We start from the raw sequence: 12874 nt of genomic DNA on the forward strand, positions 1-12874 counted from the left end.
TCAGATCAGACTTGTGTACAGTACAGAATGCGTGGATTTAAGGTAGAATCCATCTAAGAGATGGCAGACCTGTTTCCAGTCACAAGGAAGAAGGCACGCAGGAGAAGGCATGTGGAATAAGCAGGTATGGAGGGGGTAGGAGACAGGTGGTAAGAGTGCAGGAGGGGGAAAAGTGGGAGAGCACAGAAATTTACAAAAACTTGGCAGAGCACGTTGGGCAGAACGTGCACGAAAGAACAAAGGCACAGAAAAGTGCACAGAAGACAGTAGATGCAGGAGACCAGGGCACAAAAGACAAAACAGGCACAGAAGAAAAATGAGTACAAAAGCACAAAGACAATCTGGGCACAGAGGCAGAACAAGTAAAAAAGACAAGGCACAAAATAGGCACAAAAGACAAAAGGACTGAGCAGACCACCAAAGAGCAACAAGGAGGGCACACACGACAACAGGCCCAGATGGCCAAGCACAGGGACAGACAAGCATGGAGGACGAGTAAAAAGAGGTGGGGCCTCAATGTAAGACAGCTGAGTCCAGAAGGGCCTTAGACTGGTTGGAGGAACCTGTCACAGGTAAGTGGGAGGAGGAGCGGGGGTGCGTCTAGGGAGGGGAAAACAGCAGGAGAACACAGCGGGAGAAGGCACATTGGAGAAGGTATGCAGGAGGAGCAGGTAAGGAGAGGTGAGGAGGGAGGTGGGAAGAGCTTGGGGGAAGGAGAGAATAAGCACAAAGAATTACAGAGACTGGGCACCGAAAGATGGGCAGAAAGTGCATGAAAGCACAAAGGCATAAAAATTGGGCACAGAAGACAAACGAACACAGAGGAAAAACGAGTACAAAAGCCTAAAGGCAAAACAGGCACAGAGGCAAAATGAGTACAAAAAACAATGCACAAAAATGTGCACAAAAGACACAAGGACTTGGCAGAGCAACAAAGAGGGCATACATGACAACGGACCCAGAAGGACAATCACAGGGACAGACAAGCAAGGAAGAGGAATGCAGAGGGGTAGGGTCACAAGGCAAGACATCCAGGTATGGTTGCCCCCTCCGTGCTGCTCCCCTCCGAGGACCTACTTAACGCTGGCTACCGAAGGCCTGTCAGAGGCAAGCCCTTCATCCCTTGGACCACACCCAATGCCATGGATCCTGGTGCATCCAACTGCCACCGCTATAGCTCAGCTGACCTGCTGGTGCTCAACATTGAACTTCACCACAACCACTGTTCCCACGCCGCATGGCATCACACACAAGATCCTTTGTCTTGTGCTCACTGCTGCTTCTCTTGCAGTGTCCCTCAACACCACCCTCTGCACACACTTCACCCTGTATTCACTGCATGCTCCTTAACACCATATCCCTCTACAAGCACGCCACCAAGATCTGGGACCTCATTGAAACTCACTTCTCAGACATATTCTTCCTCCCCGAAGGCTGGCTCAGCCCGTCTTCCACCCCCACCATCGCGATGGCCATCCCCCCGGATAAAAGATCATCCTCCACAACAGGCCCCACAAGCAGGGAGGAGGCCTCACAATCACCCACAAGTTTACCATCACCTGCACTACTCTTTGAATTGACCAACTGCGCTCATGGAACACCTGCACTTCCAACTGCAGATCAGCCATTCCACGACCATCTCAGGCATTTTCGCCTACCGACCGCCAGGACTCCACATCCCCTCAACAACCTCCTCACTGACTTCATCACCCTCCTCGCCATACATAGAATGACTTCCACCTACTCGGTGACCACAACATTCATCTCGATATCCCTGTGGATCACAATGCCACTGACCTCCCAGTAAGTCTCCGCAACATCGGTCCAACACAGTTTGCACAAGGCCCAACTCATGCCGCAGGACATGCACTCAACCCAATCTTCGCATCCAGTAACAAGATCACCTTCAACTGCATCTCCCTGCTCACATGGACAGAGCACTCCCTCGTACACTTTGGCATCAATGGACCCCACTCCAACAAACCTAAACCGACCACCAAACTCAGCGGCAACTGGAGCAACATAATAGAAACAGACTGGACCCATGTGCTACAATCCAACCAACCGACCCTCACAGGCAACCTTCCCATCTCAGCACTTGGATCTCAGGCGGCGTCAACAACTTGTCTCCCTTGAAAACAAAACAGACTCACAAGACCTCAAGCATGCTATTACATCGAGGACCTCAGAGACTACAAGCGCTATTGCAAGCAGCATGCTCAGATCAAAGAAGTCAGGAAAGTGGCCCTTGAAATAAGACTATATTCCGGTACACTGACAAAGAACTCTTCAAAATAGCCAAGAAATTCAGCCACCCGACAGCCGACACCAATACGATCAGCCCCTCGCAGACCCTCTGTGACAACCTTTCAGACGTTTTCCACAACAAATCCCCAACATCTATGCCAACTTCACACCCCAACCCACCATAGGAGACATAATCATGCAGCCTCCCACCACCCCCAGGAGCACCCACCTCCTAACAAACTGAAGCCCCCTTACCACAGGCAACACCACCAGAATCATGCATACCATGCACTCAAGGTCCCTCTTAGACCCCTGCCTTCACCAGATGTACAATCTGGGAAGCATACAGATCAGTGCCATCCTTACCACCATCATCAACTCCTCCATCCTCTGCAGCTATTTCTTGCATAGCTGGAAACATGCAGGGGTCACTGCCCTGCTGAAGAAACCCTTGGCCAATCCAAAGGATCTCAGCAACTACAGGCCCATCTCGCTCCTACCTTATCCAGCCAAAGTCCTGGAGACAGAGATCAACAAGGAGCTCTGCACCCAAGTAGATAACACACACCACCTGGACTCCACCCAGTCAGGATTCCGCAGCAACTACAGCACAGTGATCACCCTCCTGGCAACTGCAGATGACATCTGCTCAATCATGGACAGAGGAGAAACGTTGCACATATCCTGCTCGACCTCTCAGCAGCATTTAACACCATCTCCCACAGCACCCTCATCACCAGACTTCAGGACTCACCTTAAGTTGGATCATCTCCTTCCTCTCCAACAGGACACACGGATTCAGACACTCCACTTTCACCTCGGAGGCCTCATGAAGCTCATCTAGGGAGTCCCCTAGAGCACCTCCCTCAGTCCGATCCTGTTCATTGTCTACATGGCACTCTCGCCTGTATCATAAGAACCCACAGCATCAACATTGTCTCCTACTCTTATGACACTCAGCTCATACTCTCTCTCACTGCTATGCACATCACCACCAGGAACAAGTTTACCACCAGCATGTCCAACTTGGCAATCTAAATGCGAGAGAACTGCCTCAAACTCATCATGGACAAAACTGAAATCCTGGGGACTCCTCCTGGTGACAACCTGACATGCCCCCCCAGATAACGCCAGAAACCATAGCATAATCCTTGATGACAAGTTCTTGTTGAACACAAAGGAAGCGCCATGATTACATCCTGCTGCCAAATCCTCAGAATGCTTCACAAATCTTCAAATGGCTCCCCATGCACACTAGATGCACGGTCACCTAGTGCCCCATCACCAGCAGTCTTGACTAAAGCAATGCACTACAAGTTGGCATCTACAACCAACTCACAAAAAGACTACATACCATCCAGAACACCACTGCCAGACTCATCTTAGACATCACCAGCAGTGCACACTTCATGCCCTACCTTGCAAAACTGTACTTGCTACCGATCCAGAAACGCCTACAAAGCCCTCCACAATGCAGGACCAGCCTACCTCAATGACCGACTCCCACTTTACCAACCCTCCAGGCATCTATGCTCCACTTTTATCTCCCTTTCACAAATCCCCTGCATCTGCAAAAGCAAGACAGGAGGATGCACTTTCTCCTTCATCACAGCCAAAAGATGGAACAAACTCCATCTACCCATCAGGACAACTGCTCCACTCCTCCACTTCCACAAGAATCTGAAGACCTGGATGTTCAACTAGGAGCACCACCACACCTATGCTCCTGCTGCAGCTCCAGGATACACTCAGGGGTGATAAGCATCTCCATTTCATAACATAACATAGCATGAATTGTTTTGTTTCAAATGTGTTAGTTCTGTTATATCAATGGAAGTACACTAAAACTACAACAGTTGATATGGAAACGTGGTGTCTTGCTCAGAAAGATTGAGGTGCAGACCAACTTTTCTCAACAAGTGTATGTATGCGTTTACTAAAGTTAAAAGCATACTGAAAGTTGTTGGATGCATCCACTAAGCAATTCCACAATATTTTGTCTGTCTTCAATGAATCCTTGACAGAAGGTTTCTCTCTGCAGCTGCTTTGGAGTCTTTTATGGCTGCATATGCAGCTGTGCATGCTGCAGTCACACCTAGATGGACTCCCTCAGTTATTTTTAGTGGTTGCTTGTAACCAGTGCATGTTTTACTGTTCCATTCATCAGTTGACTCTTAAATATTTAGTATTCCGTGCATGTCTATAGTTCACTTAACTAGCTGATGAAGGGTGACATACCCCACACCAGTCCCAGGATGCTTGTTTCCGGTCCAGGGAGGACCTGGCTTGGCAGTTCGGGCTGGACTGTTCCCATGAGGCACAGGGTCAAGACTGATTTGCATATGGCCATGTCTAAACTGGGGTGGCGTAGTGGGCAAAAGAACAATGGATTTAACCCAGATCTCTTGACTGGGGGAGAATGTCTGCATTGTCAGCATTCCGTCCATCATTTGTTTGTTGTAACGCTTTTCACCCTAAGTGGGATGGGTATTCCCAGACGTGGGACCCGTGCTCACTACGCCACTGGAGTCAAGCTATCCTGGCCGATGACAGCTGATAGCCAGAAACCGGTCCTAGGATGCTTGATTCTGGTCCAGGGAAGACATGGCTTGGCAGTTCGGGCTGGACTGTTCCCATGAGGCACAGGGTCAAGACTGATTTGCATATGGCCATGTCTGAACTGGGGTGGCATAGTTGGCAAAAGAACAATGGATTTAACACAGATCTCTTGACTGGGGGAGAATGTTTGAATAATTCAGCATTTCGTCCATCATTTGTTGCAGTTAAACTTTTTGCCCTAAGTGGGACGGGTATAACCAGACATCGGTCCCTTGCTCACTGTGCCACTGGATTCAAGCTAGCCTGGCTGATGAAGGGTGGCATACCCTGAAACAGGTCTCAGCATGCTTGTTTCCTGTCCAGGGAGGGCCTGGCTTGGCAGTTTGGTCTGGACTGTTCCCATTAGGCACAGGGTCAAGACTGATTTGCATATGGCTGGGTCCAAACTGGGGTGGCATAGTGGGCAAAAGAATGATGGATTTAACCCGGATCTCTTGACTGGGTGAAAGTCTTTGGATCATTCAGTATTCCGTCCATCATTTGTTGCAGTTACACTTTTTGCCCTAAGTGGGACGGGTATGCCCAGACATGGGTCCCTTGCTCACTGTGCCACTGGATTCAAGCTAGCCTGGCTGATGAAGGGTGACATACCCCGAAACCGGTACCAGGATGCTTGTTTCCGGCTCAGGGAGGACCTGGCTTGGCAGTTCGGTCTGAACTGTTCCCATGAGGCACAGGGTCAAGACTGATTTGCAGATGGCTGGGTCCAAACTGGGGTGGCATAGTGGGCAAAAGAACAATGGATTTAACCCAGATCTCTTGACTGGGGGAGAATGTTTGAATAATTCAGCATTCTGGCCATCATTTGTTGCAGTTACACTTTTCACCTTAAGCGGGACGGGTATGCCCATACTTGGGTTCCTTGCTCACTGTGCCACTGGTTTCAAACTAGCCTGGCTGATGAGGGGTGACATACCCCAAAACCGGTCCCAGGATGCTTGTTTCCAGTCCAGGGAGTACCTGGCTTGGCAGTTCGGTCTGGACTTTTCCCATGAGGCACAGGGTCAAGAATGATTTGCAGATAGCTGGGTCCAAACTGGGGTGTCGTAGTGGGTAAAAGAACCATGGATTTAACCCAGATCTCTTGACTAGGGGAGAATGTTTGAATCATTCAGCATTCTGTCCATCGTTTGTTGGAGTTACACTTTTTGCCCTAAGTGGGACGGGTATGCCCAGACATGGGTCCCTTGCTCACTGTGCCACTGGATTCAAGCTAGCCTGGCTGATGAAGGTGACATATGCCGAAACGAGTCCCAGGATGTTTGTTTACGGTCCAGGGAGTACTTGGCTTGGCAGTTCGGTCTTGACTGTTCCCATGAGGCACAGGGTCAAGACTGATTTTCATATGACTGGGTCCAAACTGGGGTGGAGTAGTGGGCAAAAGAACTATGGATTTAACCCGGATCTCTTGACTGGGGGAGAATGTTTGAATCATTCAGCATTCCGTCCATCATTTCTTGCAGTTACACTTTCGCCCTAAGTGGGACGGGTATGCCCAGACGTGGGTCCCTTGCTCGCTGTGCCACAGCATTCAAGCTAGCCTGGCTGATGAAGGGTGACATACCCTGAAACCGGTCTCAGGATGCTTGTTTCCGGTCAAGGGTGGACCTGGCTTGGCAGTTCGCTCTAGACTGTTCCCACGAGGCACAGGGTCACGACTGATTTGCAGATGGCTGGGTCCAAACTGGGGTGGCGTAGTGGGCAAAAGAACGATGGCTTGAACCCAGATCTCTTGACTGGGGGAGAATGTTTGAATCATTCAACATCCCATCCATCATTTGTTGCAGGTACACTTTTCACCCTAAGTGGGACGGGTATGCCCAGACGTGGGTCCCTTGCTCACTGTGCCACTGGATTCAAGCTAGCCTGGCTGATGAAGGGTGACATGCCCCGAAACCCGTACCAGGATGCTTGTTTCCGGCTCAGGGAGGACCTGGCTTGGCAGTTTGGTCTGGACTGTTCCCATGAGGCACAGGGTCAAGACTGATTTGAAGATGGCTGGGTCCAAACTGGGGTGGCATAGTGGGCAAAAGAACAAGGGATTTAACCCAGATCTCTTGACTGAGGGAGAATGTTTGAATAATTCAGCATTCCGTCCATCATTTTTTGCAGTTACACTTTTCGCCTTAAGCGGGATAGGTATGACAATACTTGGGTCCCTTGCTTACTGTGCCACTTGATTCAAACTAGCCTGGCTGATGAGGGGTGACATACCCCAAAACGGTCCCAGGATGCTTGTTTCCAGTCCAGGGAGGACCTGGCTCGGCAGTTCGGTCTGGACTGTTCCCATGAGGCACAGGGTCATGACTGATTTCCAGATGGCTGGGTCCAAACTGGGGTGGCGTAGTGGGCAAAAGAGCCATGTGTTTAACCGAGATCTCTTGACTGGGGGAGAATTTTTGAATCATTCAGCATTCCGTCCATCATTTCTTGCAGTTGCACTGTTCGCCCTAAGTGGGACGGGTATGCCCAGACATGGGTCCCTTGCTCACTGTGCCACAGCATTCAAGCTAGCCTGGCTGATGAAGGGTGACATACTCCGAAACTGGTACCAGGATGCCTGTTTCTGGCTCAGGGCCGACCTAGCTTGGCAGTTCGGTCTGGACGGTTCCCAAGCAGCACAGGGTCAAGACTGATTTGCAAATGGCTGGGTCCAACCTGGGGTGGCGTAGTGGGCAAAAGAACGATGGATTTAACCCAGATCTCTTGACTGCGGGAGAATGTTTGAATCATTCAGCATTCTGGCCATCATTTGTTGCAGTTTTATAGTTCACTTAATAGCAGCACATCTCTGCACTCTGTGGAGAATTTTACAATAGACAATAACAAATCATTAAAGCAACACAAGTGTATGTGTGAATGTATTTGTTGAAACCACACCCTCTCAGCTTTTCAAAGGTCATTTGAAGCAGTTACATCTGACTCAAAGGGACGTCTAGTTCGACTTGATGCATGGAAGCTTTCGGAGACTTCAAGCAGTTGGATCTAACTGAAGAGATACACCTAGTAACCACTTGAAATGCTGCAGTTTTGTGACAGACTTTTTAAGGCTTTTACATCTGATTTGAGGGAAATATATAGTAACAAGTCGAGGTACTGCACGTTTATGAATGTCTTGCTAGACTCAAAAAAATCAGTAATATATCTTCAACTGGCACTGAGATTTTGTTTCCTTCTACCACAGAACATAGCATTGGGTAGTATATTAGCACTGTTCCTTCATAGGCTTTCTTCAGGACTAGCAATTCAAATTTTCCTTTGCACAAATGTACCGCCGGTTAAAAATGATTCTACTAAGTGACTGCAAATGCCTCCATTTATTTCATGGTCCATAGTAATCAAGATATTAATTAAGAGGTTCGAAATTTACTCCACATTATGAACCAGTTTTGACACATTTATTTATTCTATGGAAACAAGCACAAATCTTTCTATTGACATAAGTATATATGTAAATGTATACATCGAAGCAAAACCGCTCAGTTGTGTGAAAAGCATTTCAAGCAATTGCATCTAACTTGCATTTAAGGATGTTTCTGACACTGTAGCCTTGTTTTTTTTTTTAAACCTTTATTTTTCAATTTTGTTGAACAATACAGAGAAACAATCAGCAGCCAGCGGTGTATACTGTGGAAAACGAAGTACACATAGTTCAGGTATGGCTTTAAAGTTTATATTACTGTGCATACTGGGCACACCATGCGCCACATAATACAACCAGACTCACACTGCAGGACCGTTCCATACCGCCTCTTCATCCTGACTGGGACAGGAGCCCTACCAATGTGCAATGTGCTGTCATCAGCATTGTTGATGTCCCTTGAAGCACCATCCAATTTTGGATCTAGCAGTGCGTCACACACGTCTCTCCAGCCCGATAGGTCATTGATCACTTTATCCTCTCATGTGCTGAGTTTCATATGAGTTTACTCTGCCAGAGACCACTCCAATATATCTTTCTGCCAGTGCACTATCTCGGGAACCCTTTGTTCCATTCAGGTGATGATGACCCTACGTCTGGTCAAAACCAACACCAGTAGTAAAACTTTATATCGCATCTTCCTACCTTTTGGTCATTTGACATTGCCTAGGAGGCAACCCTGGAGAGAAAGGCTTATGTGCAGGCATGTGGTCCTGGCTATGTGAGCGGCCACCTGTCACCAGAAGTCTTGAACCAGACCCCACTGCCAAGCTAAGTGCAGGAAGTCGGCACCACTGACTCCACAGCCACATAGTTCATTTTGTTCATTAACTGCCTAATCGGTTTCAGAGTCCTATCCCAAGTTCCCCATGGAATGGGCCCCTCTTCAGGACAGGCTGAACAAATCGCTGCCAGTTGAGCGCTGTTGAACTATGTACAGAACCTTTGCAGTCTCTGCTCCCTTCATCAAAAGCTCATGCAAATGATTCGCTGCAACTCTACCCATCAATAGCTATTTCTTCCAGTTCAGAGCTGGTCAGGCGATCTGACAGCATGTTAAAGGTGTGCGGCATAAGCGGGACCTCCTACCCCCAATCTTCGAATCTTTTAGCCGATGATGTCAGGCCCACCCTACTGCATCGACCTGCCCATAGGAGTGAGATAAGAATGGAGTCGAGCTGCTTAACGACCACGGTCGGGAGAGGGCAAATCGAGTTCTGCAGCACCTACAAGCACTGAGGGAGCAGTAGTACAATGTTGGCTATGGCCGTCCTGCCCATTAAGGAGAGGCCCAATGTATTCCAGAAGGCCCCTGATGTCCTTAAAGCCTCTGAGACACTGTCCACGTTTAGGAGCTGTTGGATGGGTCTGGTGCATTTCACTTGAATGTCTAATATGTAAACTGTGTCATTTCCTAACACAGACCCAAGGCTGGTAGTCAATCCACTGGTGTGCCTACTAGAAAGATGAGAGGGAATTCCAAGGACTTATTACGATTTAGACGAAGACCCCAAAAAATATAGCCAAAGTCACTGAGCAGCTGCAATAGCCGCTGCCAGGCGACCCTGGTAGAGGAGAGCTAAAACAGGACTTTGTCAGCGTATAACGATATTACATGCCACACCTCATCAATTTGTATGCCCCAGTCCTGTGGTTCCCCACCTGCCCATATGGCCAACGGCTCTATTGCAAGCGCAAACAGGAGTGGCAATAGTGGGCATCCCTGCCGTGTTCCCAAGCCTCGTGTCCATGCCTTCGAGTGGCAATGCCCAACCCGCAATCCTGAGCTCGGCTCTGTAGAGATGAGCCAGACCTAGCTGCAGAATCAAGAGCCAAAACCCACGACCTGCGGTAGCTGGATCAAATAACCTTAGGCCACAGTATTGAATGCCTTTTCCAGGGTGATTGCCACACCGCTAGCTCCTCATTATGATGTTCGGCCTCGTGTAGGACATGCGTCAGATGTCTAATGTTCATACAACACTGACTCAAAGTGGACATATAATAAAGTCTCAAGGGGCTGCAGCTTTGTTAAAGACTGTTGGTTCTGACCTAAGAGAGACTTCTAGTAATGACTTGAGGTTTTGTAGCTTTGTGAAAGGCCAAACCCAGTGGCTTTACCAATGCTGGTTTATGTGTGGTTGTGCTAACTGGTGAACAGGCGAAAGTGAGGATGAGTGAAAAAGATGAATGAATGAGTTAATGGGTGACTGACTGTGCATGGATGAATGACTGAATGAGCACATGGATGGATGCCTGTATGAATGTTTGAGTGCACAAATCAATGCATGACTGTACTCTTGGAACTCCAAGGCTAGTTGCCCTGGGCAAGAGCGGGTCTTTTGAACTTCTCCTTGAAAAAGGAGGTTCACACTCAAAGATCTAGAATGTGTCAATGCCCCCTTCCTTTTTTCGGACTGGAAAGTTTAAGGAATAACTTCATAGTCCTTTCTTAATTCACAATTCAGCTCCTTTTCGCAAATGAGACTTCTTGACACAAATGTTGGTGTTATCAGTTAACATGGCAGAGCAGATGTTGGGAATGTGAGCAGGAACTTCCTGAAATGGGAGTATGTAATAGTTATCCATAGTCTGAATGAGCCATCAATCTGAAATAATGGCCCAGTAATTTACAGCAAAAGGATTTGTGCCCCCTCGCATGTTGCTCGTGTTTAACCGATGCCGAAATAAAGTGGTTTTAAGGCAAAAACCAGAGAGGTGACGACCCATGGATTTTCCTGTATAGATGATGAAACACGTGCACCAAAAAGGCAGTGTCCAGTGAGCAAGCCAGGGTATGGTTTTGTTTGAAATGTTCCAGTGTCCAATCAGTCTAATGACCAAAAAATCTAGCGCCTTTAAATGGAATGTCTATGAAGTTTGTCTTAACATCATCTGAAAATGCAGTTGAAGCTCTCCAGGATATTTTTCAGATTGGGATTTAGAAACTTCCCTACTTCCAGGTCCTAGCGGAGCCCATCTTTGTGGTGTGTCCAGCCCTTGATGCTTCACGGTCAGCCTCAAATTGCACCTAAATTCCGGTCTACCTCGACCATTGATCATTGACTTCAATTGGCACTTTTGGCACTATATTCACATAAAGCTTTAAAACGTCAATGAATTCCAGCTTTGTTTCTGCCAAAAGGCCACGAAAGCACAATGTGTACAACTTTAAAACAATTAAAAATCACCTAGTGGAGCATATCTCAAGAACAGACGCTGCAAATGTACAAATGCATTAAAAAATGTATATGGCTGTTGTGCAAATAATTGCAAACAGGCAATAACGCCATATGATAATAAAGTGCTTAGTGACCGGAGAACAAGTACATCAGGGAGAGCTTTAACTGGGGACAGGGCAAATGATGTCTTAGAGAATCTTGAGGAGTAAAACTACATTTGGACTAGTAAGGATGGCAATACTATAAAACGTGCCTAAAATCAAGGCATCGAATGTGGACAGCATTCAGTTCATTTCAAATTCGCAAGTGAATAAAAAGGAGAACAAAAACCTCAAACAGGGTCTGTCATGTGCTCCTACAAATAAGATATTTGAGTTCAACTCTTTGTATCAGCTCGCTCCACTCGTCTAAAATTCTCAGCTAAATACGAGGGAGAAAAGAAACTTTGACACAGGGGCCATCATGTGCTCCTGCCAACAAAGCAGTAGGATTCAATAATTTTGTTTTTGGGTAGGGTGCCTGTAAGGATTCATAAATGAATAAATTAAACCAGTAGAAAAAAACTTGTTTTGATTTAGATGGTACAATAAATTGTTCTGAAGAACCAAATCAAAAATGTACGTGGGCATGCCCCTTATGAAGAGAGTGGGCAGATTTTAAAAACAAAAAGAATGTTAACAACAATACATACCTGGGTTATTTAGAAACTTGAGTAGCAGCTTCAATCTTTGAAATATCAATTGCAGTTTATAATTTGGCCAAAGACATTAAGTCCAAAAAGCATCTATCTTGGCAGACACGGATAGCTTGTTTAATCTGATTCTCCATGCCCATGTTAAAAATTTAGAAACAACAAATACAATGCACGCTTTTGCGTCATGTCTTAATATCCTAGATGCTTACCAGTAATTGGAAGTGCCCAGTAGCTTGCAAAGAGGGATAATCCATTTTTTCCAAGGGAGAATGTAACTAGAACAGAAAAAAGACAAAGTTGTGTATCTGGTTCCATTTTGTTGGATTTTTGTTGTTTTGGTGTCATTTTGAGTAATATTTTTTCTCTATTGTTTTAGAATGGAGTGGGATTTTTATTATGTTGCAATTTCAACGTTTTAACTGTTTGGTACATCTGAATGCTCTATACGTTTTCGTTAAATTAAGCCTGACTGCCCTGTGCCATTGCTACCAGGGGTTGAGCTCAGGTTTAAATAACTGAAACCTGTCACTGGACATAATAATATAGTTCCTTTATTACGTGTGGAGGACACCAATCCTCCTCAATTTATAAACCACTTATTAACTATTTGCCTGTTGAAGGAGATATGAAGTGGGGACGATTCTCTGTTTGTTGTGGGCCATGTAGGAAGCTGGCTTTTTATGTTGTACAACAAAATGAGGTACACTATGT

This window comes from Triturus cristatus, chromosome 7 (assembly GCF_964204655.1).
Source record: "Triturus cristatus chromosome 7, aTriCri1.1, whole genome shotgun sequence".
Lineage (NCBI taxonomy): Eukaryota > Metazoa > Chordata > Amphibia > Caudata > Salamandridae > Triturus > Triturus cristatus.